Source organism: Fukomys damarensis, unplaced genomic scaffold (assembly GCF_012274545.1).
Source record: "Fukomys damarensis isolate Sample0158 unplaced genomic scaffold, DMR_v1.0_HiC HiC_scaffold_10, whole genome shotgun sequence".
In the NCBI taxonomy this organism is placed as follows: Eukaryota; Metazoa; Chordata; class Mammalia; order Rodentia; family Bathyergidae; genus Fukomys; species Fukomys damarensis.
The window spans coordinates 29015184-29040451 of NW_022900922.1; the positions used below are offsets into that span (position 1 = coordinate 29015184).

A 25268-nucleotide genomic window follows, 5' to 3' on the forward strand; every position below is an offset into this window, starting at 1 on the left:
AAAAAAAAAAAAAAAAAAAAATTAGCCTTGGCATTTTGATGAGACGCTGTCTCCCTGAGGGTATAGATCAGTACAGTGCACCTGGGTTTGCTCCCTACTACCATCAATAACAAATTATAATGATGTTTAAGATTAGAAACCCTTATATCTGACATCATGTTACACAAAGCTATCTCTAGGGTGCCCTTTAAACACATTATTTCCCTACTGGGTGCTTGTACAAAGTCAAGTTCCATTATTTAAGTGTGTGTGTGTGTGTGTGTGTGTGTGTGTGTGTGTATGTGTGTAACAGGTAAACTCAGAGGAGTACTACATGCTCTTGAAAAATACATGGATGAACTATGGTTTCAGTACCAGCAGAACACATTTCTCCACTCATCCAAAGCTACCATATGTTCAAAAGGAAGTCACGAGTTTCCAAACACTGCTTTCCACCAGCCACGGAGGCCTCTGTTCACGCCAGCTGACCTAATCGCACGCCACAGCATGCTTCTCGCCTTTGGAAAGTCCCAAATGGGCTTTGAGCTCATTCTGAAACCAGAGACGATAGTTCCTCCTGTAATTCATCCGGGAAAGATTGTATAAAAGAGCAGTGTTTCAGAAAACCACACAGGTTCCCTCCCAAGACTGCTGAAGTGTATTTATGAGCAAGTGTAATCAAAGAAAGAGAAGCTGAGCGAGAGGGGGGCAGAGGAAAAGGAGAGGGAGAGGGAATGCCAGCCACACGTTTATAAATGTTAAAAAACAAAAACACTAAAAAGTAACTTTAGTAATATCCCCTCACGTACTACCCTTTCCCACAGGAAAAAATTGCACCAGTCTGCAGGTTGCCACATAAGGTGCAGCCAGACTAAGTTGCCTCCCCAACAGAAGTATCAAGAATTGGTCAATATACACATATATATTTACCTAAATAGCTGTTTTTTCTCTATAAATCACATAAGGAGTGTTGTGTGAACACATATATATATATGCATACACATATATGAATACCCACAGTAACGGCCAAACTAAAAAGGTAAACCAGAATATTTTTAAATGGATAACTACTGGAGGGGAGAAGACAGAGAAAGAAACTGGACTGCTTTGACAATATTTTGATTTCTAGATTACATTTTGGAACTATATCAATATCCTATGTATAATTATAAAATAAAAATATCCTAAAAATCAAAAATAAAATGTGAGGAATTAAGTTTATTATGCACTAAGTTGTGACACAATCACAGAGACAGGAACAAGTACAATACATTTGTTCAACTATCCGTCACTAGTGGGGAATTATTCTAAGGACAAAAGAAAACACAGGAAAATGGTGGTGATGGTGGTGGTATTATTCTGAAATCACTGTATGATAAAGCAACTAAGTAAATTCTAGCACTCCCAGGGTCATTAAGAACAAAATTCTCATTTTCAGAGAAAGAATATACAAGTGTAAGATTCTGAAACTTGTGTAGTCCTGGATTTTCATTTAAAAATATATACGTAAGCTTGCATTGTGTGTTCACATGCGTGCACACGCGCGCACGCACACACACACACACACACACACACACACACACACAGTATCCAATGAACAACCCTAGAAGCAATGGCCAACCCTCATGCCCAGCCTGGCTCCCAGACTGCCCCCACCATCATTCTGCCTTCCTCCCGAAAACATTCCACAGACCTGGAGGAGCAAGGGCGCATCCGCTGGAGACAGGTGGGAACAAAGGGACCAGCTGGCCGTGGGTTGGAACCTGCAGGACACTGGCCCAATAGGCTCAGTCCAACGTCTAGGAGAAGCAGCTTATCTGGCAAGTAAAGGAAGTTAGTCCTGTTTCCTGAAGGGAGGCAGGAAGGAGCACTCAGATTCAGAGGTGATCTACACCCAGCTCGCTACTTTCATCACCTACGGTCTTAAAACTTTACAATGCCCATATGTGGCAGGCATGAACTCGCTCACCCCTTACTTACAGAGGAGGCTATTACAGCTCAAGCACACCGAGAGCTAAGGAAAGTCAAGACTCGGTCTGACCCTGGTCTCCTACTGCAGAGCTGTCTCCACTGGGTGGTAGACCGGAGGCCTCCAAGGCTGGGGCAGAGAATGGTGTCAGTGCAAGGACAGGTCAGAGAAGCCAGATTGGTCAGAGGGAAGGCCTCACTGTTCACAGGAATGCCTGGACCAGTCAGCACATGCCTACTGACCTGCAGCCCACGCCAGAGAGCCCAGCAACACCAAGGCGTGAGCACTCTCTTGGTGAATAATTCATGACTTCCACCTCATTTAAATGTTACAAATCAGGGAATCAAATTCCAACCCTTTCTCATGATAAGGGATATCTAAAAAGGAAGAAAAATTTCTCACACAAAAAAAGTCCCTCATTACATAATAGAAATTGATGAAAGCCCAACTATGACATACTAGAAAAAGAAAGTTTATTTAATAAAATTATTCAAACGTGCCAGCAAAGTATAAGCCTATTAGCTGGAAATCCACACATTTCATTTTCTTTAAATAACCCTGACTCATTTGTAAACTATCCTTCCATCTTCTTTTCTACGTGTGAAGAGCATGTACTAACCTAAGAAAGCAGTCAGAAATCTTCTTTGCTATTTGTGATGATCTATGAACAGAGAACTGGGTAAAGTTCAAGTGCTTAAGAGCTCTCATTAGACTCTTAGGGTAAGTCATTAAAGAGAACCATGGACTCAGGCAGAGCAGCTGGCATAATGGATGCTCTCCTTGTGCAAAGCTTCACACACATCACCCAGCACCGTCACCCTCAAGGTCTCTGAGGAGCTCAAATGCCACGGTGTCCTCTTCCTTGGGGTGCTGACCCTAACCCCAGTGGCTAAATCCTCAAGCCAGAACAGAAGGTGACCACAAAAAGAGCACATTCAGAAGGAAGCCAGCTCCCACGATAGCAATGTGTACCGCAATTATTTTTTACCTTACATGCAGGTGAGTATCACTAATCTCAGAAAACAAAATGGTCTCTGCACTTCAGCCTGTTTCAGAGGTACTCACATTACTGGTTGACCTCAACCCCGTAATGTAAGTCATGATTATAAATGGTTGGCAGAATCACCGCCTCCCCACACACACCCTTCCAAGTAGGCTCACTGCTGCTCTCCTCCTCTGGACCCGAGGAGCTGGCTAGTTCAAGTCTAAAAGGCCGTGTGGTACAGTGAGTAGCTACCTTAGCACTTTCTCTAACACATGTATTTAAATGCATTAAGCAGCAAGTGTGCTCAGCAGATACTATGATAAACACTTCCAGGCTGACTGATTTGAAATGAGAAGACCACTGCTGAGAAAATGATTAAAATATTCCCAAGTAAGGAGAGCTTCACTGCGGTACTCAAAGCCAAGCCGGTACCTGAGAAAAGTGTCACAAAACACGTCTGCATCTCAGCTGCATGGACTGAGGACATTTATATCTAAATTATGTCAAGGAAGACAAAGTTGGCTTTTAACCTCTAGATTTTCAAATGAATTAGAAAAGTAGTAGTACATGCATTCCACATTGGGTCTTAACTAGTAGGCTTTCAAATAGAGACTGTATCCGGGTACCATTAACAATGGATGGGTCCTGCATGTTCATGAATAACCTATGAATCTCAAGCAGCATCTTGATTACCGAAAAAGTGGGGGGCAGCTTTTTTGGGGAGGGATGGTAAGTGTTTCTGGATGGAAGGCCAGGAAGTATTTTAAAGAGAGAAGAGTACTGAAAATATAAACCATTTTTTGTCAGTCCTGAAGACCATTTAATTTCTGGGTGTCAAGGTTCAGAAAAACCTGATCATTCTTTACTCAAGCAAATTTTCCCTCTTTTATCTAAAATGTTGGCTCTCAAGCCTCTGAACTATGCTGTTTATTTTACATGGAAAATGTCAAGAAGCATTCCTTTGGTCAGCCCAGCTCCTCTTCCTGCCGGCCCTCGGGTACCTGGAATTCAGGACTTTTTAACAGTGACAAAGAACTGGCCAAGAGAGACCTACTTTACAGAAAGCCTGGGAAAAGCTACAAATACCCACAGGCACAAAAGCTGGTAAAGAAAAGGAGGATCCAGATGCTTCCTCACAGCTAAATAGGAAAAGAAGAGCCAAGGATACAGTTCACACAGAAACCCCAAGGGTCTTTAGCTACACTCTCCAACTGTGCAAACTGCTCAGTACTCAGATTCAAAAAGCAAGCCGAGTACAGCTCTGAATGCAAAAGGGCCATGAGCCCCAAACAGGGTCTGTCGATCCTTCCCAGCTGGCTTCCAGAGAACTGAGCGTGTTCCATCACTGCAGGTGAGTTCTCCCAACATCCAGGAGGCTGTAACTTTTCACATAGGGAGCATGGACAGGAATAGACGCCCTGCATGGAACTATCTGCAACAAAGATGAAAACAAAAGGAAACATCACCTCCCTCGGCCAACAAAGCAGAGCGAGGGAAAGGCCAAACTGGGTGGGAATGTGTGACGGTGGCAGAAATCCTGCTTCTGAGTGACAGTTCTGCTCCAATGCCTGTGTGGCCTACGGCTACTCTGAGCCTGCACCCCGGCACTATCAGATCACGAAGCAGCACCCAGAGCACATCCAGAATAGGGCCTGGCATGAAGTGAGCATTCAGCCAGACCAGTTCCCTCATGTTCCCAAGGATGCTTTCCCAAAGCACTAGTGCACCCACTGGGCAACTTTCTGATTCTCCAACAATGACCTTGGCAAAGTGCTTCTAATTGTTTAAAACTGCACAATCTTGGGCCAAGGATTTAGCTCAGTGGTTCTGCTGCCTGCTTCGCAAGAACAAGGTCCTGAGTGCAATCCCTGGTACCAAAAAATAAAAATAAAAATTTAAAAAATAATAAAATAAAAATAAAAATGCACAATCTTTCAGTGTCTGGGTACATCACTGTAGAAAGGCTATCTTTAGCACTTTATATCCCCAAATTAAATTTTAGAGAACTTGGATATTGTAGGCATTTCAGAACTGTGTCATTCTTATTTATTTATAAATTACTGTGGAAAGCATTTGAATGGCACCTCATGACTTTCACAACGTGGAAGCAGTAAGGTCAGTGTAGGTTTTGAAACCAAGGCTCAGAATCCTAATTCCTGTTTCTGCTCTATCACCGACTTCCCAGAGGGGCTGTGGCTTCTTACTCCTGAAGGCCTCAGTTTGACTCTATTCTAAAACAGAGACAATGAAAGTACAAATGTGCCACAGGAAGTTTTTTGGAGGATGAAATGAGGAAGTGAAATTAGGACAGGTCCTGAAATAAGAACTCAGGAAATGTGGGCTATTACTATTATAACTACTAGGGACTCATTTCATCTCTTCACTTGATGGTTCACAAAAGATACTTAATAAGTCTTTTGAAAATCAAGTGATTTATAAAAAGAAATTTTAAGTATTCAAAATACAAATTAACTGATGGATTTCAAATGGGTAAATTTAAAAGGCAATTATAAAGCCTAGATTCCCAGCACTTGCAAATACTCATTATTATCAAATTTTTATTGGGCACATTTTCACTACTAAATGTGATAGAGCATGTTAACAGGCATGTACTGCTAAAATTATAATGCAGTTTTGTTAATAAATTAGGTTTGAGATTCATTATAAAAAGGTGTTTATGTGCTGCAATCATGATAACAAATCCTCCAAGATAATGGCCACTGACAAGCACACCCTTAACACAGCAGGGCAGGCTTCATTACAGGCATTAACTCAACATAAATGCAGTGAATTAATGGAATAGCACAAGGCTGACCCACCCAACTTGAGGGAATGCCGTTCACATGGTGACCTACACCTGGTAGCACAGGGACCCTGGGCCACCTTTCCATTCTGACAGCACCTTGAAAAAAAAATGCCCAATTCACACCAGGCCATGCCAAAGTAAATAAAGCAATCTGCCCTCACGTGTCCACAAACCCCCAAAGGCCCTTCCCTTCAGATGAATCTAACATATCAGAAGACAGAGCTTAGGCTAGAGCAAGCTGTCCCACCTCCATCCACTCAGCAATCCACAGAGCCCTCCTCTTCTGAGGGAGGAGGCTACCTTCAGATCCACACACTTTCACTCAGACTAGCTTCTGACAAACCGTGTGACCAGACATGCCCAGGAGATGCGTCCAGTCACAACAATGCTGAATGTGCTACCAGAAAGTAAGGTTCACACCATGTTTCCTCACCTGGTGATCTCATTAGTCTAGTCTTCTACACAGCTTACCTAATAGTCACAGAAGCCCTAGAGCCAGGAAAAAAAACACCTTCTGGAGAGGCAAATGTAACAGCTCTCGCCAGAGGGATCAGAGGCAAGGACAGCAGAGGGGACAGAGGGTTGGACGGCTGTGGAGGAAGCAGGAGATAAGGAGCCACATGACATACCCATACTCACGCAGAGCAGACAGCATGTTCCCCACTGTTGAGAGAAGAACCAGCACCCAAAGGAGCGGAGCCAGAGATACGAAGAGCTACACACAGAGGACCAAAGGCAAAGGGCGTGTAATCAATGAGGTACAAATTTACACGTGCATCAGGATGTTTTAGTCATCACAATTTGCCAAAAATAAAACAGAGTGATGGGGCAGGGAAAGAAAAAGAGGTGTTGCCACTAACTTCCATCAAGACTGCTAACCACACCCACTAAATCCAAAAATGTTGCTGGCTGTGCTCTGGCTTGGTAATTACAATTTAGAAGACCTATCTTAAGAAAACAAATGCACAAAGATGTCAATAAACAGTGTCACATACTAAGGGTGTTTACTATGGTGGCTTGTAGTTGCAAAAGTGAAACAAAATTTCTTCTAAAATAATAAAAAAACAAAACCAATCAATGTGCTCTATCAAAGAACCAATCAATGTGTTCTAACTGAATAAACTGGGTAACTTCATAGTATACCTAGGTGCTGGAACTAATTAAGATATACACTAGGATCTGTGCATAATGACCTGCAGGATATCTACAACAAACTCTTGGTACGAAAAAATAACAACAAAAAAAGAAGCTGCTACAGTAATATGTACATTAGCCTATCATTTTTTGAAAAGGAAGGAGGGAAAAAAATGCAATCCTCACTTTCTCTTAGGCTACTTAGACGCCTAAAAACAGAAAGATGTAAAAGGAGCTAGAGCACACTGTTAACAACTGGGGCAGATGGAAGACACATATATTTTGCCCACCCAGCCAACCAGCAGGCCCAGGGCCCAGCAGGTGGAGGAGAGGCCTTCTCTGCGGGAGACGCTCCCCAAACCCTTCCTCCCTCGGGACACTCGGATCCCAGTCACTCTTCTGCTATAGCAGTTACATCTTTCCTACGTGGAGCTTACTGTTTCTCATGTATGAAATGAGAAAGCCAGACTAGTCCATTTTCAATATTCTGTTTATTTATAGAACTGTAAGGAAAAAACATAATCTTCCCATTGCTTACAGAATTATGTTCTTCAATAAAACACAAACCCCAAGACACAATAGATGAAAACACAATTCTGCTTTATTTTCTACTTCTAGGCACAAGTTCAAAGAAGGTACAACTGAAACAGAGATGAAAATAAATTCATTCATCTCTAGCTGACCCAAGAAAGTTTCTCCCAAAATAAAGATTGTCTGAACCTGGGTGTAGCGACTCTTGTCTGAAATTACAGTAACTCTGTGGAAGGCCGAGGCAGGTGGGTGGCAAGTTCAAGCCCACCCTGGGAAACTTAGGAACTTTAGCAAGTTCCTGTCTCAAAATAAAAATGAATAAAAGGCTGGGAACTCCATGGGAAGGCCCTGGGCTCGATCCTTGGTACTGCAAGATAATTAATGAACTCATTAATTGTAAATGAATACATTAAAACTAAAAATAGTTGGTGGGAGCATTCAAGTTTGGGAAACAGGGAATCCAGGACAGTCAAAATCACTGTCTCATTCACAGGATAACAGTACGGTACAACTAAAACATGTGTTCCAGCCCTTAAAGCAAACACATCCTGTAAGCAACTTGCTTGCAGAGGACTGGAGGACCAACAGCCACTCCCTCACCACAGCCCAGCACAATAGAGATGGGTGCAGCCACCTCTGGGGGTGCAGAAGGGCACGGTGCCCACATATTACCATTCCTTGTGGCCTTCCAAAGACAAACCATACCTGACTTTATTTCTTCCTTCCTAATTCATTTTTCACATTAGGCAGAAATCAAACTTCTTTTAATTTACTTAATGGTTACCATTTCTCTTTGAAGGGGCAGTAACGAAAAAGGAATGACAATACATCTAAAGAGCAGAGTTATAAGTAACATCAAGAGATCTTATTTACTAAATTCTCATAGAAACTCTAGTCAGTCAGGGTGGCCCCCGTGGCTGTCTTTCCTGTCTTAGAGGATTTTAATTGTTGGTAGTAGTCAATCCTTGAATATAAACATCCTAACTATCACACAGTCACAACTTAATGTTAAACTATGAGTTGTTAAGCAATTCTACTAATGGTTAATAATAGTTAACTAAATTAACAAGTGTACTAAAATACTTTTCTCCACAATGTGTCTAAACTGAAACTTCCAACCTTCTAAGACCACTCTCAAACATACATATTTAAATTCAGAATGGAGTCTTGTCTTTATCCTAGCCATGAAATATTTACACTTTGTATACAAGGACACTACCCTAAGCTGTCACTGCCTCACACCCCACCATAAAATCCATCAGGTGGCATGTTCCACCCAGCAGCATTCCTCCAGTTTCTTAATTTCAACCCTCTTGTCTCTGAGGCCACATCCCAAGATAGTTAACAATATCAGGACATGACTTCACTCTCCAAAAACTTAAGTTATAAAAATTTAGTGTTACTAGCTCCATAAACATCACGAAACACCAGTACACCGAATATATTACCATTTTGCCCCAGTCATTATAGTTTCTTTCTACAAAGACAAAAGTTTCAAAAATCTATAGTGTATGGATAGCCAACACTTTAAAAAGTATATAAATTCACATGTCATTGTTAAAGGGGGCAAGAAATTAAGTATCACATCAACAACCCTTCATTGTTGTCGTAGATCTGAACTCCTAGAGAAAATGATTCAAGTTTTAAATTGTCCTTATCTTTTAGGAGGATTTTGCTTCTATGAACATCATTAAAGATGTGCACCACCTGGTGGAAAAGCAAAGATTCAAACACACTTTAATCTCTTTATTACAGATTGCCTCTTAATTCCTTGTGGATCAAGGGCCCTCCCTCTTAAGATTCCTTCCTCTCCTAAGAGCAAGCATGCACCTGTGCACTCTCCTGGTGCATTCTCAAATATCAGCAATTTCAACTCCTGAACTCATCAATAGAAAAAAATTCCTTTGTCTTTGGCCTAGTATTTCCCCATGGCTGCCCGGCACTGGAATTCTTGCACCACAGCTGGGGAATCCAGTGCTGTGTGAGTCCTTAGGGCAGCCAGGCCAGATGCCAGCCCTCCTTGCACTATGGCCAGCACACAGCCCAGCCAGGTGCCCGCCACAGGTCCTCAGCTGGCGTGGTGTCCTCTTCCTGGGCTGGCAGTACAGATACCCCTAGTCCCCCACTATCTTTAAACACAGAAGCCTGTGGTGGGAATATGCCAGCAAACTCATATCCCTTTCCAGTGCACTCTGAGTTCAAGGGCCTACTTCTATTCTTTGCAGTCAAGAACCCTGAATGCACAGTCCTACTTTATTTTAACCTCTGACAGAATGCCCTTGCCTTCTAACTTCACAGCAAGGCACAAGGGAAGTTTAGAGAACTTGAAGTGAAGACAGTGAGAGTATGGCTAGTAGCAAAATGCAAGAATACCAGTTAGTAAAATTGAGCAGCACTTCTACAATTTAAGCTCAAAGAGAGGCTTGTTCCTTGTGATTGTTTTGGGGTTTTGAAACAATTAAGTAAACTGTTCTTTTACTTTAATTCATAATCTTTCAAAAATGGCATGGTTTCAACCAAAGGTGACTGGCAAACATTTAATGAAAGAAACTGGTAAAGAAAAGCTAGGTGGCATAGAAATAAAAGACAATGCCTAGAACACAGGATGGACCCCTGAACAATGATGCTCAAGGGGTCAACTCTATACAACTACTCCAAAATCCAAGAAAATCTAATCTGAAACACTCCTGGTTTGAAGCATTTTGGATAAGAGATCTCAACTTCTATGTGCATATCTATAACAAGCAAATGGAGGTGTGCACCCTCTTCCCTTCCGGGGTGCCACCAGAAGACAAATACACCAAAGGTACCTCAGCTTAGCCAACCCAGCGTTCCAACCAGAAAAGGCAATCCTTTTGGAAATAATCACGGGTGTGTTTTTCGGGTAAAGTAGGAACAAACAAATCTAATCCTGTTAGGTTAGACAAAAACACACTTTGTTTAGTTGAAGTAGGAATAAACAAATCTAAATCCGGCCAGTTTAAACAAGTACATTAACAAAGTTAAAAAATAATAATAATAATAGTAATTTTCCTAAAGGCATACAACTAGTTTCTGGTAAGAATTAGGGAGTAACATTATTTAATATCTTGGTGATCCTACCAGGTTTGTTACATAGAACATCACCACTGTGATGGTTAACCTCAACTGTCACACTGATGGGATGAAGAGAGGCCTACAGACACAGAGACACCTCTGGGGGTGCTGACCACATCAATGGATGAAAGCACTGATGAGCTCATAAGGACACTGGACACAGTTAAGAAGTAGGTCATAAGGGTGCCTCAGAAGGGTGTATCCCTTCTTGAGCTCTTGCTCTGCTTCCTGGCTGCCAGGGGTTCAGCAGCTCTCCTCCATCTTTTCCTTCTGCCATGATGTTTCTGCCTCAGAGTTAGCTGACCACGGAATGAAACCTCTAAAACTGGGAATAAAATTCTCCTCCTCTAACTTGTGTGTCTCAAGTGTTTTATCCCAGCAATGGAAAGCTGACTGATATCATGACCAATCTGTAATGGATGTATTACATTTATTTTAAAAATAATGATGAGCTCCTCCAAAAGCTCAAAAGAGACAATATTCTAATTGTTAATTTTAAAGTTTGCTCTTGTCCTTTGCTGGTTTTATTGCTGGGGAAATGAGGGAAGGTGTTTCTTAGTTTCTTAATTTTTTGTGTGTGCTATGTATATATGCCTTTGTACTCTACTAAAATCTGAAGGCTCTTTTCAGAATGTTTTTAATTGCATAAAACACACAAGATTAGGGCAGGGACAAAGGGAAAAAATGAGAACCAAGACATGTCATGTAGAGGTACAAATTCCCAACAATTAATGTAACTGTACTGTATCCCTAAAATGTACCAATAAACTCAATTAAAGCTGAAAAAAAAACACACAAGATTAGGGCAGGGACAAAGGGAAAAAATGAGAACCAAGACATGTCATGTAGAGGTACAAATTCCCAACAATTAATGTAACTGTACTGTATCCCTAAAATGTACCAATAAACTCAATTAAAGCTGAAAAAAAAACACACAAGATTAGGGCAGGGACAAAGGGAAAAAATGAGAACCAAGACATGTCATGTAGAGGTACAAATTCCCAACAATTAATGTAACTGTACTGTATCCCTAAAATGTACCAATAAACTCAATTAAAGCTGAAAAAAAAACACACAAGATTAGGGCAGGGACAAAGGGAAAAAATGAGAACCAAGACATGTCATGTAGAGGTACAAATTCCCAACAATTAATGTAACTGTACTGTATCCCTAAAATGTACCAATAAACTCAATTAAAGCTGAAAAAAAAACACACAAGATTAGGGCAGGGACAAAGGGAAAAAATGAGAACCAAGACATGTCATGTAGAGGTACAAATTCCCAACAATTAATGTAACTGTACTGTATCCCTAAAATGTACCAATAAACTCAATTAAAGCTGAAAAAAAAACACACAAGATTAGGGCAGGGACAAAGGGAAAAAATGAGAACCAAGACATGTCATGTAGAGGTACAAATTCCCAACAATTAATGTAACTGTACTGTATCCCTAAAATGTACCAATAAACTCAATTAAAGCTGAAAAAAAAACACACAAGATTAGGGCAGGGACAAAGGGAAAAAATGAGAACCAAGACATGTCATGTAGAGGTACAAATTCCCAACAATTAATGTAACTGTACTGTATCCCTAAAATGTACCAATAAACTCAATTAAAGCTGAAAAAAAAACACACAAGATTAGGGCAGGGACAAAGGGAAAAAATGAGAACCAAGACATGTCATGTAGAGGTACAAATTCCCAACAATTAATGTAACTGTACTGTATCCCTAAAATGTACCAATAAACTCAATTAAAGCTGAAAAAAAAACACACAAGATTAGGGCAGGGACAAAGGGAAAAAATGAGAACCAAGACATGTCATGTAGAGGTACAAATTCCCAACAATTAATGTAACTGTACTGTATCCCTAAAATGTACCAATAAACTCAATTAAAGCTGAAAAAAAAACACACAAGATTAAAAAATACACATATACCAAAACACAATTCTCAAATATTAAAAAAACACCATTTATTTATGCTCCTTTATGAAAACATTAAATGAGCTGTAATACAGCACTAATAACTACTGCCTTCAACAGAAAGGACAGTGACAGATCAAAACATTAAAGGTGCAGAGTATTTATTTGCATGACATTAATGTCTAACAGATACATCATGTTCCTTAATTTCCCCTACACAGGGAAACAATAAACAGCAGATTTAATCACTTAAGATTTCATTCTACTTGTTGAGGAATATTTAAAAACAAAATACAAAATGCTCACTCCTACTATTCATTTCATACACAAAATTCTTTCCTGTAATATCCAATAAAATTGTTCTCACCCAATATGACTGTATTATCCTCAAGTACGTTTATATTCAGTATAACCTTCAGCTCAGCAATAAACTGAGAAAGGAATATGGCTTCATGAATCAGGAGTCATGAAATCTAATTTCTGCCACATATTCACTATACAGTCCCAGGAAAATTAATATTGATCAATACACGAATAACTACAATAGCAAATACACAAAGAATTGTCAGATGAATACTTGTTTTGATTCTGTGCATTTCACTTAGGTTTACTAAATAACCAAAAATGCTCAATGATTATGAGAATGAAGCACAGCTAATGAGGCAAGTCATGCATACTGTACTCTGCAAGGTGAAAAGGCTACATGAAATGAAAGCCAGGCAGATACAACCAGACAGAATAAAGAATCACATAGCAAATATTCAATTGTAATTCAAAATTCTAATATTGCTGGCATTCCATCAAAAGGATTTCCAAAGACCATGTAATTGTATATTCTGTGCATGTGTTTTATATATCAAGTGAGCATTTTTCCTCCTTCCAGAAGATTTCAAGAATCTATCATTTGTCTATCTGCGAGTTCAGAGGATCAATTTGTCTACTCTTTTTTTTTTTTTCTCCTGGTACCAGGGACCGAACTGAGGATCAATTTACTATTCTACATTAGAGGGCTTTTAAGGCACTACAACTATTTGCCCACTAAAGATAATGTCAACCTGAAATCTGAGCAAGGTCTTCCTGTTCCTGTTATATTTCTTTAGGACAAATCAAAAGTGGCAACTGTGTGCAGACCCTTTTACAGCTCTACTTTGTCATCAGCACCACAGGACTGTATCATCCCACACATCCTCAGCAACCCTGGGTGCTATTTCTTTAAAATATGATATGCCCTATTAAGTAAAAATTATCTCCCATTATTGCCATTTACATCTGATTGGAAAGTAATTTTCCACATATTATGTTATCATTTGTCAAATTTCCTACCCATTTAATTAACTTTTCTCATACTGTATATCAGAATAAGGTACTTTTTAAAAATCAACTTTACCAGTTCTAAAGTATTTTAAGAATTCTATGTGTCATGCTTTTGAGTTCGGACTCTCTAAACCTAAGCAGATAATCTCTCCAGAGACCTAAGATGTTCCTATTTTCCTTATGTTCTTTGTTTTATTTCTATATGTCTACTCTAAAATTTAGGATTTGTGGGACAAGTTTCACTACTCTCCCCTTCAAATATTTACTCAGTTAATCCCAGCAGTGCTTCTAAAAAGATCTTTCCCTGATAGAGTGTGTGTGTGTGTGTGTGTGTGTGTGTGTGTGTGTGTGTGTATTTATGGGAAAGGGTATCATTCTAAAACTCTAAGTGTTACAAAAAAAGATTCACTTTAGAAACATTCTAGAAACAACATGGCTATATTTACACAGGTCCGTGGAACAAGGGATACATGGAAGTACAGTGTACTCTGTGCAGTTTTTCACTAAATTAGATTTACCTTGATTTACCCATCAACAAGTACTTACCTCCCTGTTTTTGCTGTCTCATTAAAAGAAAATGATTACAATTTTTTCTGAAATAATACATATAAATTTGAAAAGTTCATAGATTATTTACATGCTACCTGTTTTCACTTATAAGAAGTCCTACCAGAAGAATTCTATAAAACAAACAGGATACTTTTTAAAAGATTAATCTGTGACTTCCCTGAACAGAAACACTCCAACTTTTTTTTCAAGTAACTCAGGATTACAGTGAACAGCTGTGATTTTTCAACTGTTAAACTCAGATCAATTTTAGCCAAGATTATACATATGTGCATATATCTCTACCCAGACACAGACTCTAGTACATACACATACTATTTTCTATAACAAAATAATACCTACATCCATGAGGTGTCAGTAGCTCTTCATACATTGGTACCAAGGGCTTAATTCATACAAATGCTGTTTTGCCAAATCTCATATGTTCTCAGCTCCAAATTTACCCAAGTGATTTCTTCCATTTTATTTTCACTGACGTCCTGCACTACCAGGCCATTTCAAGGGCACAGCAGGTCAGAATCCACATGCATCATCCTACCGCCTGGTCCAACCCTCAAGTCAAGAAACTATACCACTGGTTCAAGCCAGTCTCCTTAACCAAACCTCTTAGCTCCTAAATTCCTCTTTCCTATGTTTTTTGTGGGGAGAGCCCACAATGAGGAAAATTAGAAACATATACACAGATTTTATGAGACTGGGACTTGGAAAACAGTTCAATGTGGACATGGAAAGTAAAGTAAATTCTTGGATTGGGGGCGGTACCTTCTTGCAGAATTAAGAAACACTGCCTCCCATCCCAGTGTCTCCTGGCAGGGTTAGTGGGGCCCCAAAGCACTCACAGCTTTGAACGTGCTGTTGTAATTCAGGGCTCGTCTTACTTCTCCTACTAACCTGCAGGCTCACAGAAACTAAGACTTATGCCAGAGTCACTCTGGTATCCCCACAGCACTTCAGGGGCACGATGCCTTCTTTGTAGGACTGTATACAACATTCGCTGAGTACACAAGAAAAAAAACAATCTACAAAGATTAAAATTCTAAACTTTTACTTTACTTAGTAAAATGCTTTAAATTTTTTTTCATGGATACTGTTACCAAAAGTGTAATTTGTAAAGCCTGTGGAAGAAGAAGTAATCATCATTATAAACCTCTTAGTGACTTATCTCAAAAGACACGCATATTTAAATCAGTTTAACAGAAGTATAAGGTACAGACTGACATGCATATGCAACTCCACACTTGACTTCTGCAACAAATACAGGTGCTAAATGCCATTTAACATTTATGAACCCATTTTATACTGACAGCACTCTGGCTGTATCAAGTACATTACTGGCAGGTGTGAGCTGCTAAATCAGACTTCAGGCAGCACACAGCGGCGATTCTAAGTGTGAGGTGACTGCCTGTGAACATCTGCCCAACCCTTCCAGCAGGAACTTGCCAATTCCACTTGGAGATGAATGAGCTCTGACTCCTGATCTGCTGTCTGCCCAAAGCCCACAACGCTGCACTGTGAAAGGCATGCCTACCCAAGTACTTCATTCCCAGAAATCTCCCTCCAGGCTGGGGATTTAGCTCAGTGGTTCTGCTGTTTGCCTTGCAAGTGCAAGAACCGAAGTTTGATCCCGGGTACCAAAAAAAAGAAAAAGAAAAAGAAATAAAAACCAAAAATCTCTCTTCATTAACACACTATTCACAACAAATGTATTCCGCAGGAGAGAATTAAAGGCTTCCAAGCAGGAGGGAGTACCTAGAAATTTAATGTTAAAAAAGCTTATTAAAAATCATTATAAAATATCGCAGAAAATCAGAGCCATTAACTTCTCAGGTCTAAGACTTGTATGCACATATGGCTATTACAAAGAGGATATGGCTGTGCCATAATGGCCCACACATATCCTCCCCAAAGCTAATCATGGCATTAAGTCCTGATGCAACCAAAGTTGCCGCTTCCTCCATATGACCTTGAATATTATAGAATAGAACCGAAGCAAAGCCGTACCTGCACATAAAATTTAGACTTTGAAGAAGACTGGGAAATACTGGGAACATTTGGATATCTGGAAAAAGAATTCAATCAAAATATATTCTCAGAAAAAAAAATGCACTATAGGTTTCAATTAACGAATATGAAAATTACTCTATAGAAACACTGGAGAGAAAACTTACAAATCTGGGTAAAGCAACATGGAGATATATCTAGTGGTAAAATAAAATTAAAAACTCTCAACCACATACTTGTTGAGTAGGCATATTAGCACTTACATACAATTGGCTGGCTGTGTCGGTGGATTCTGTGTCCAGTCTCAACCAATGAGACTGAAAATATGTGGGAAAAAAGTTGAATCTGACTGAACAGGTGTGGACTTTTCCTTTGTCCCTTTTCCCACAATACAATATAGTAACTGCCTGCACAGCTTTTACAGTGTATGAGATAAAATATACAGGAGGATGTGCATAGCTTACACACAAATACTCTATATGCAAATATTACAAAATGCTTTAAGGAACTTGAGCATTTGTGGATTTGGGTATCTGCAGGGGTCTAAGAACCAAACTCCTGCCAAGACTGTAAGTTCTAGGACTACTAAGCCCCAGATTTTTTTTACCGATGTTATATTTAACCTTCAAATATCCTACACAGCCAGTGTTACTCTCCCAGTTTAAGGTGAGAAAACAGACCCAGAAAAATTAAGTAACATCCTGTTGGCCATAGACATTGTAGAATTCAATCCCAAACTCACAACTCCAAAGTCTTGTTTCTTTTCTTTCAACTCCACCACACTTCTAGCGATGGAAGCCTAGATATAAAATGTATCAATGGGTTAAATACTATACCTGCATCAGTGCTATGGATTTTAAGTATCAATAAAGCCTGTAATAGTATCTTAAAGGTACAATCATCTCATTTGTATCTTTTATACAACATCTTTTTCTGCCAACTTTATGGATCTCTACAAAGACTTTAGTAAAAAAAAAAAATGTATTAAAATGCACTGTGCAATTTGATGTTTTCAGGGCCCAGGACAATGTTCCACACAAAAGGACACCTGGTATATATACACTGATGGGAATTATATCAAGGACAAAGAAAGTTCATAAATCCTCTTTCAAACCACAACCACAAATCCAAACAAAACTGTCACAAACAAGCCTGTCTGTACTCTAGACACCAGCCAAGCCTTCCACAAACTATTTCTTCATGGAAAAGATTGAACTTTAGGTAATTGCAGCACAGCCAAAGCGCATGCCATTCTTCTCCAAGGCTGTTTTTGTCCGTGGCTCTAGCTCAGACAATGCCATAGTTTAACCAAGAGAGGCAGGTGTGAAACCACCAGGTCTGCCAGATCTGGAGTGCAGTCAGCTACATTGGCAATTTTATCAGCAAGAGAACTTGGAAGGTCAGAGGCTCTGGCAGCCTGAAGTTGAGCTTCTGTTTGGGGCAAGCAAAACTCCAGCAGGCTGGGCAGGAATTGAACTGATAGCTCTGGAAAGTGAGACAAGCACACATGAAGCATCTGGCAAATGTGCACACCTTACCTGGCTGACCAAGCATTAGAGTGGGTTTGAGTCACCAGTTCATCCCTTGCCAACATAGCTTGCATGGACACATGCAAAGAAGATACAAGAAGACAGGTGAGTGACTATCAAAGCCAGCGCAGATATCAGAACTGCCTGTAACTTGGAAGTGAGCAAGACCATACTCTCATCATCAGTGATGACTGAAAGCTCTGAGTCCAATCAACCTTTGACCCACCTCTAGGTAAACACAAAATTTGTAAGCCTGATATTTCAGCAGGCTAGGCTTTAAGTACAAAAGAAGACAAAAAAAGACAAACTTAAGCAGAGACATCAGTTGCCACACAATGTGAAAGCCACACCCTTCACAGTTTGAGTCAGCACAAGTTACTAAACAAGGGAAACAACAGAAAAGACAGGGATCACCTAAGGAGAAGTTGCTACAATCCATTCTTTGAAATGCTGAGTATTGAACCCTTGGAAATATGAAGAGAAACAAAGTATAACTCAGGCTCACTGGAGAAAAGTAGACAATAGAAATTGTCTCTGGCTGTTACACTGTAGATTAAAATTTCAAAGTAGCTATTATATGAATAGGTACCATCAAAATACTAAAGGAAAGCTTAAAGAATTACTAAAGTATTATTGGCATAATAAAGACTTTTTCAAAAAAGAGATTGAAATCATAAAAAAAAGAAAATCAAACGAATTCTGAAGCTAAAAAATAACACAAATGAAATAAAAATCTATCAGAGAAGCTCAACAATTCAAATGAATTGGCAGGAAAATCAATACACTTAAGGACAGCTAAACAGAAATTTTCCAATCTGAGGAACAGAGACAAGAGATGGAAGAAATATGAATAGAACCTCAGGGACCAGAGAAACACCAAAATACCAAAATCCAGTCAGCCCTCTGCATCCATCAAGTCACTCAAAGATAAAAAATATTTGAAAAAAAACTGCATCTATACCATACACATGAAAGCTTTTCTTATTACTCCCTAAATACAGTATAATAGCTACAGTAAACCCTTCACTTACAAACCCAGTTTGTTCCAGAGAGCTAGTTTTAACTCAAGTTGGTCAACTGAAGGCTCAGGCTTCTCTACACAGCCTTCAAAGTCTCTCCTGTTTCCAGTCCAATTTCAGTGTCTTTAGAGAGACAGTGGGCCAGGACTTATCAACCCCACACAGAAAAGGATGGTGTCATGTTCTTTCCAGAACTCTTTTAAGGGTTAAATCTGTATCTGAGACCATCTGGAAGCACAAGTGGCCAGCACTGTTCATAAGCTAAAACTAAAATTCCAGTCTAACCCAAGTTATTCGTATGTCAGGCTAGTCGTAACTCCAGGGTCCACTGCATTTACACAGAACTCATCCTGCATCAAGTATTACAATGAAGTACATGCGAAGATGTGTGTAGGTACATCATTTTCCATAAAGAACTTGAACATCTGCAGATCTAGGTACCTGAGGAGGTCCTGAAAGCAATCCTCCTTGGATGGCAAGGGACGACTGTATATATGATGGCAGAAAATCAAGACAGAAAAAAAAAAAAATACTTGAAGAAATGATAGCCAAATTTTCCCCAAATTTGATGAAAACAGAAGTAATAATCTAGGTATTTAAAAAAAATTCAGGTCAGGGTTCTGTCACCTACCTAGTAAGTGCAAGATCTCGAGTTAGAACCCCGCCACAAAAAAACAAACAACAACAACAAAAATATTCAACAAAACTCCCAAGATAAACACAAAGAGATACACACCCTAACACACCATATTCAAATTCTTGAAAGATAAGGAGGAAACAAACATAAAAGCACCATGCAAAATACCATTCATCTCACATAGGGGGAAGAAAGAAGAAAGAAAAACCACCACAATAAACTGCTAACTTCTCATCAGAAATAACAGGCCAGAGGACAATAGAATGGTCAGAGTACAAAAAAACAACAGCAAAATTTTTCAAAACTGAAGGAAAAATAAGGACATTTCATGAATTCTTAAAGAGACTTTAGGAAGATCTGCCTAACAGCAAAGGCTACATGAAATCCTTCAGATTGAAGGCAAATAGCACAGCATGACAACTCAAATCCATAGGAAGAAGAGGAAAGTGCTAGAAATGATCGATATGTAGGCTTTTGTAAGACTCTATTAATATTTTTCTCATTTTTTGTTTTAAATTATTAAAAATAAGGTTATATAAAGCAGTAATTTAACATTCCATACATACCTTTATAAAGTGTAGGAATCAAATACAAATCTTAGTGGGATAAGAGAAAAAGGGAGACGAGCAAAGTTTCTATATTTTACACAAGTTCAGTCAATATTCTCAAGTAAACAGTTATACATGAAGATGTACACTATACTCTCTCCAGAGCAATCACTACTGAAAAGTTTAAAACAAAGACCAGAAAAATCCTAAGTATACTTTTTAAAAAATGAACGTAAAAGCAGGCAATGGAGGAGACAGAGAGGAACAAAAAGTATGAAGCAAACAGAAAAATAGCAAAATGGCAGAACTAAATGCAACACCAATTATATTAACCACCCCCCAAAGAGAGACTGTCAGACTGTATGAAAAAGCAATGGCAATAATATGCTGTTCAGTGAAAACATAATATAGATGCATATAAATAAAAAGTTCAAAGTGAAAGGACAGGAAAACAAAAACTAATCAGTATTAGCAGGTAAAAATAGATGATAACCACCACCAAACCTGTGAGTTCCAAACACTGCACCTGACTGCAGATTTGAAACAGACTGGCTTATAGCAGCACTGTTCACATCAGCTCAACCCAAAGTGACATATAAATGCAGTGCAATATTCATATAAAAGAATATGACTTAGCAATAAAAAAGGTAATGAAAATCCTGATGCCACAATGCAGATGAACTTCAAACATTATAGTAAATGAAAGTTAAATGTAAAAACTATACAGTGTATAATTCTATATTCAGGGTCCACAGAAGGCAATGGTTAAGAGCCGGCCGAGCAGCAGTTGCTGAGGACAGGAGTGCGGACCACCTGCAAACAGGCTCAATGCAATTTGGAGGATGGTACACATGTGCTAAAATTGGACTGTTGTAAAGGCTGCCCACAAGCTATTGCTGCCTGTACAACTACTAAATATCACTGAATTATACTTACATTGGGTCAGTTTTATTGCATATACACTATGCCATAACACAGCCATACACTATACAATAACATGACAAAGGCAGTAAACGACTCTTAAGACTAAAAAGGCTCTTTTTCTGTGAAAAATCTTATCACAAAATACAAGCTTAATGCAAACTCTAGCTCTTCCAAGATGCACCATGAATGCTGAACAGTTAACTCATCAGTCATTTGGCATTTATTCCATTCATGCAGAGCAGATCAATTTATACTATCAAGCTCTAGCAGGCCAAATAAGGCACTCAATCACCTGGCCATGCAACCACGTATCTCCTTCTATATGGTAGTTGAATATTTACTTTTATCTCCACTTGTCAAATATTTGCACAGCTGTCTTAACTTTCATGTGTGAGCCATTATAGTGTTATGTCCTGAACTATAAATTTTGTAGAAGATGGGGGGCAGAGCTATTGAATTCTGTAACATGTCCAACACGTGAAGTATGGCCACAAAACTCCAGAGGCTTCTGTGCAAGGAAAGCCATCATGGCCCTTTGTTTCCAACACACTCCATCATCATCAAAGGCCCTTCCTGTCACTGAGAAAGCAAACACATGGACAGTTACTGATTCTCATGTTGTTTTTGAGCCATATGCTCACACTGGCATGTACCAAAATAAAGAGGCTAACGATTCACTCTGTCTGTGGAGACACACTGAATTGCTTTCAAAAATATTTCAAGTACTCAGTCATTACAAACTCAACTGAGTCTATTCTTATACATGAAGTATTAAAACAAGCTGCACACACACACAAAAAAATCATTTTCTCTACCTACTCCCCTCCTACTACCCCAAAACTACAGAAATAAAGAATCACTAGGATAACAGAGCAAGTACAGTAGAGAACAGTGATGTGTTGATAGCAAGTATCACCCTTGTCCCATCCCCAAACCCCAGCCCTCCACTCAAAAGGGGTAGAATTTCCTTTAAGCACTCCTTCCAGCACAGCTGTCTTTTGCTAAAGAACAATCTGTTACAAGGTATTCAACTAGTCTCATGGATGCAGGGCTGGAAACAGGGCTGCTGTCAGTATTTCTCTACCATCTTGAGTTCAACCCTTAGAACACCCTGCAGGCACCAGACTCTCATGAGTTAAAGCAGCAGCTCTCTGTTCCCCTATAATTCAATTCACTGCAGTCCTCTACAGCAAGATGGGGTATTCTTATTGACTCCAAAATACAAAGGGGTTTATAAATAAGTAAGTCAATTTTCCTAGTTCAAAGAGTAAATATTTTAGGTTTTGTTGGCTATGTGCAATTATTCAACTCTGCCACTGCTACCCACAAACAGCCATACACAATACGTGGAAGACTGTAGACTTTTTCAAATTTTACTGCACGTATCGAGGGAAAACTGCAAAATATTACTCCTACATTTTTCTTATATATTAAATGTCCTCACATTAGTGTCCCCAGAAATACTAAGTCTTCATGTCTGAAATTTAACTCTTGCTATGAGATTATGAGCTACTGCCATTATCCATGCCAAGAAACCTTTATATTCTGCTTCATTTAACCAAGCAAATCGCATAAACATCTTTAGTGAACCAAACATTCTTCCCAAAAACTTGAAATTCTCTTGATCGATTGTGATAGCAAATGCAACATAGAGTGACATACACGAACACAACTCTGAAATGGATTTTCAATAATCAAAGGCTTAGAAGGGGAAATAATAATCTGCCTGTGATCTTCTGACTAACCTTGGCTCTACCTATGAGCTCAGTTCATTTTCTTTTCTATTTTTTAAGCTATCACATATTCCCCAAACTATAGGTTTAACCTACTTTTAGTTGGTAATGGTTATAAATTGGTCTTTTTTTTTTTTTTGGTACCGGGGATCAAACTCAGGACCTTGAGCTTACGAGGCAGGTGGTGGCTCAACTTACTTTTAGTTGGATATGGTCACTATCAGGCAGTTATATGCTGATCTGATCTTTTTCCTCACTGACAAGCTGAAAGATTTGGAACATAAGTAAATGCAAGCACGCTTCTAAATAATTAGGATGCTTGCTTAAATTCAAACTAATCATTTAGACACAGATACACCTAAGCACCATAAAAATCAGGCTTTCGATCAAATAGGTGCAACTCTTAAGAATATTTTGGCTTCATTTCATACTTAGGGATTTCTAATCCCCACCACCACCAGAGATCAAACTCAGGACCTTACGCTTGCGAGGCAGATGCAATGCCACTGAGCTAAATCCCCGGCTATAGGGATTTCTAATTTAATCACACAGTGAATCTAGTTAAACAGTAGCCAACTATTTATACTTTATAAAAACTTTACATTTTTTTGAGCTTTTTTTTTTTTTTTTTTCAGTACCAGAGGATGGAACCCTTAAGGCCTTAAGCCTTAAGGCAAGTGCTCTACCACTGAGCTACAACCTCAGCTACATTTTCTGAATACTTCTGGACAGCACCACTCTTAGAATACCTTCTAGAATGAAATTCATTACACAAAATTTCTCAAAACTGTTTTTTTTTTTTTTTTTTTTCAGTACCAGAGGATGGAACCCTTAAGGCCTTAAGCCTTAAGGCAAGTGCTCTACCACTGAGCTACAACCTCAGCTACATTTTCTGAATACTTCTGGACAGCACCACTCTTAGAATACCTTCTAGAATGAAATTCATTACACAAAATTTCTCAAAACATCTTAAGAGTTGAAAAAGGGAAAAAAAAAATCTCACAACTTCTCATTTTTGAAGTTGTAAAAGAAAAAAAAAAAGAGTCAAAACTAATGCAACCGCGGACTAAATATAAGCCTAAAAAAGCTTAAGGCTCAAAGTATCTTTTTTAAGAAAAATGACTTCCGTCAAGCTCTGAAAGGACCCTATTTGATTATAGGTTTTGATGCTTAGTGAACAATGGCTAACAGAAATATCATGTATCTTTTATAACTGCTATATTAATATGCAGATCACTAATATTCAAAAAATACATGGTATAACAGTTAAATGTGTGCTGAAAAACACAGTAATTTATTCATAAAATATTTTTCCTCATAACACAAGAACTTTAGCCCAAACTTGTTCAAATAGCTTCATTCTAAATGTTGAGCTTAAAAAAGTTTGTATATGATAGATTTTATGCACATTATGTATTTTTCTGTTCTACAGTAAGATAAAATTATACCTCATCAGAACATATTTTGTACAAAGATGTTCTAAAATAAAATCATTACTCTGGTTAATCACATTATTACATTTTTATATTTGCTCTCAGAATGAAAAAAGCATTTGGCTAATGTTAATAAGCATTCAAAATGCATCAAATAAGCTCTCAATGTGAGATGAAAAATAATTATCTACCAAAAAGGGGGGATAGGTTTGTATACTGAATCTATTCTCGTGTTTATTGTAATCAAACTAAATAATATTAGTTGTTTATATCACAGCTTCTAACAACATCAATGGCTTTCTATGTATGTGTGTAAATGTACCAGCAAAAAACTACTTTTAAATTATTACTATTTTTTAAATCATTACTTATTCCCTTTCTAGCTACAGTCATACATAGTGCTTCTTCCTCTTCTTCAAATAAGCTGTGGGGCTGTTTTCCTTACAATATTCCTGATTCCGCAAATCATGAGGCTGTCACCATGCCTGCTGGCCTAACATTCAAACATGAAAAACAATGTGTAACAGCTGGGACACCGAATGACAACCATGGAATGAAACAGGCTGCTTTAGAAGCTCAACAAGACACCGCCTGCATTAACGACCAAACATAAGATGGAATCCATGGTAGACGAGTCTATAAACAAGCCCACAAATTGATAGCAAATGAAAACATTTGTCTTCAATGAGTCCTAAAAACCAGGTGGGTTTCTCTTGTTTCCAACAGGAGTGGAACAAAAATTAAGCACCATCTCCAAACCCAAACCCAGCATTTCCCTTCAATTCCACTTGAGCCATGATGCCAACACATTTTACAGCAGTTCAACACAGCAAAGCGCTAAGACCTCATAGTTTCCTGAGATCTAGAAGGAGACAGACAAATATTCTGTGAAACCTCATTTAACACTGTCAAAAACAAGACAAGGTCTGAATGAGTTTAAGGGGAAGAATGGAGGGGATGGCAGCCTGAGGAAGAGTTTTTCTCAATCTCCTTTCTGCATGGATATCTCAGCCACAGATCCCCAATCCTTGTGCAGCCAGGACAAGACTGGAATGTGTCAGTAATCAACACTAAGCAAGTCGCAGCCTCCTGGTGCAACATAAAATGCAGTGGAAGGTTTTATGTAGGTGTTCCTCTGT

At 38.9% G+C, this 25268-nt stretch overlaps 1 protein-coding gene and 1 long non-coding RNA gene across 3 annotated transcripts in view; both read right to left on the minus strand.

Moving 5' to 3' along the window:
• Positions 1-25268, minus strand: part of Hivep1 (HIVEP zinc finger 1) — a 129613-nt gene that overhangs the window by 92119 nt on the left and 12226 nt on the right. The gene's annotated exons all lie outside the window — the stretch shown is intronic.
• LOC104861431 lies at positions 16006-17083 on the minus strand. Its single transcript, XR_780032.1, has 3 exons — positions 17049-17083; positions 16307-16364; positions 16006-16054 (listed from the first exon to the last, which is right to left on the minus strand). It is a non-coding gene; the product is annotated as an uncharacterized LOC104861431 (long non-coding RNA).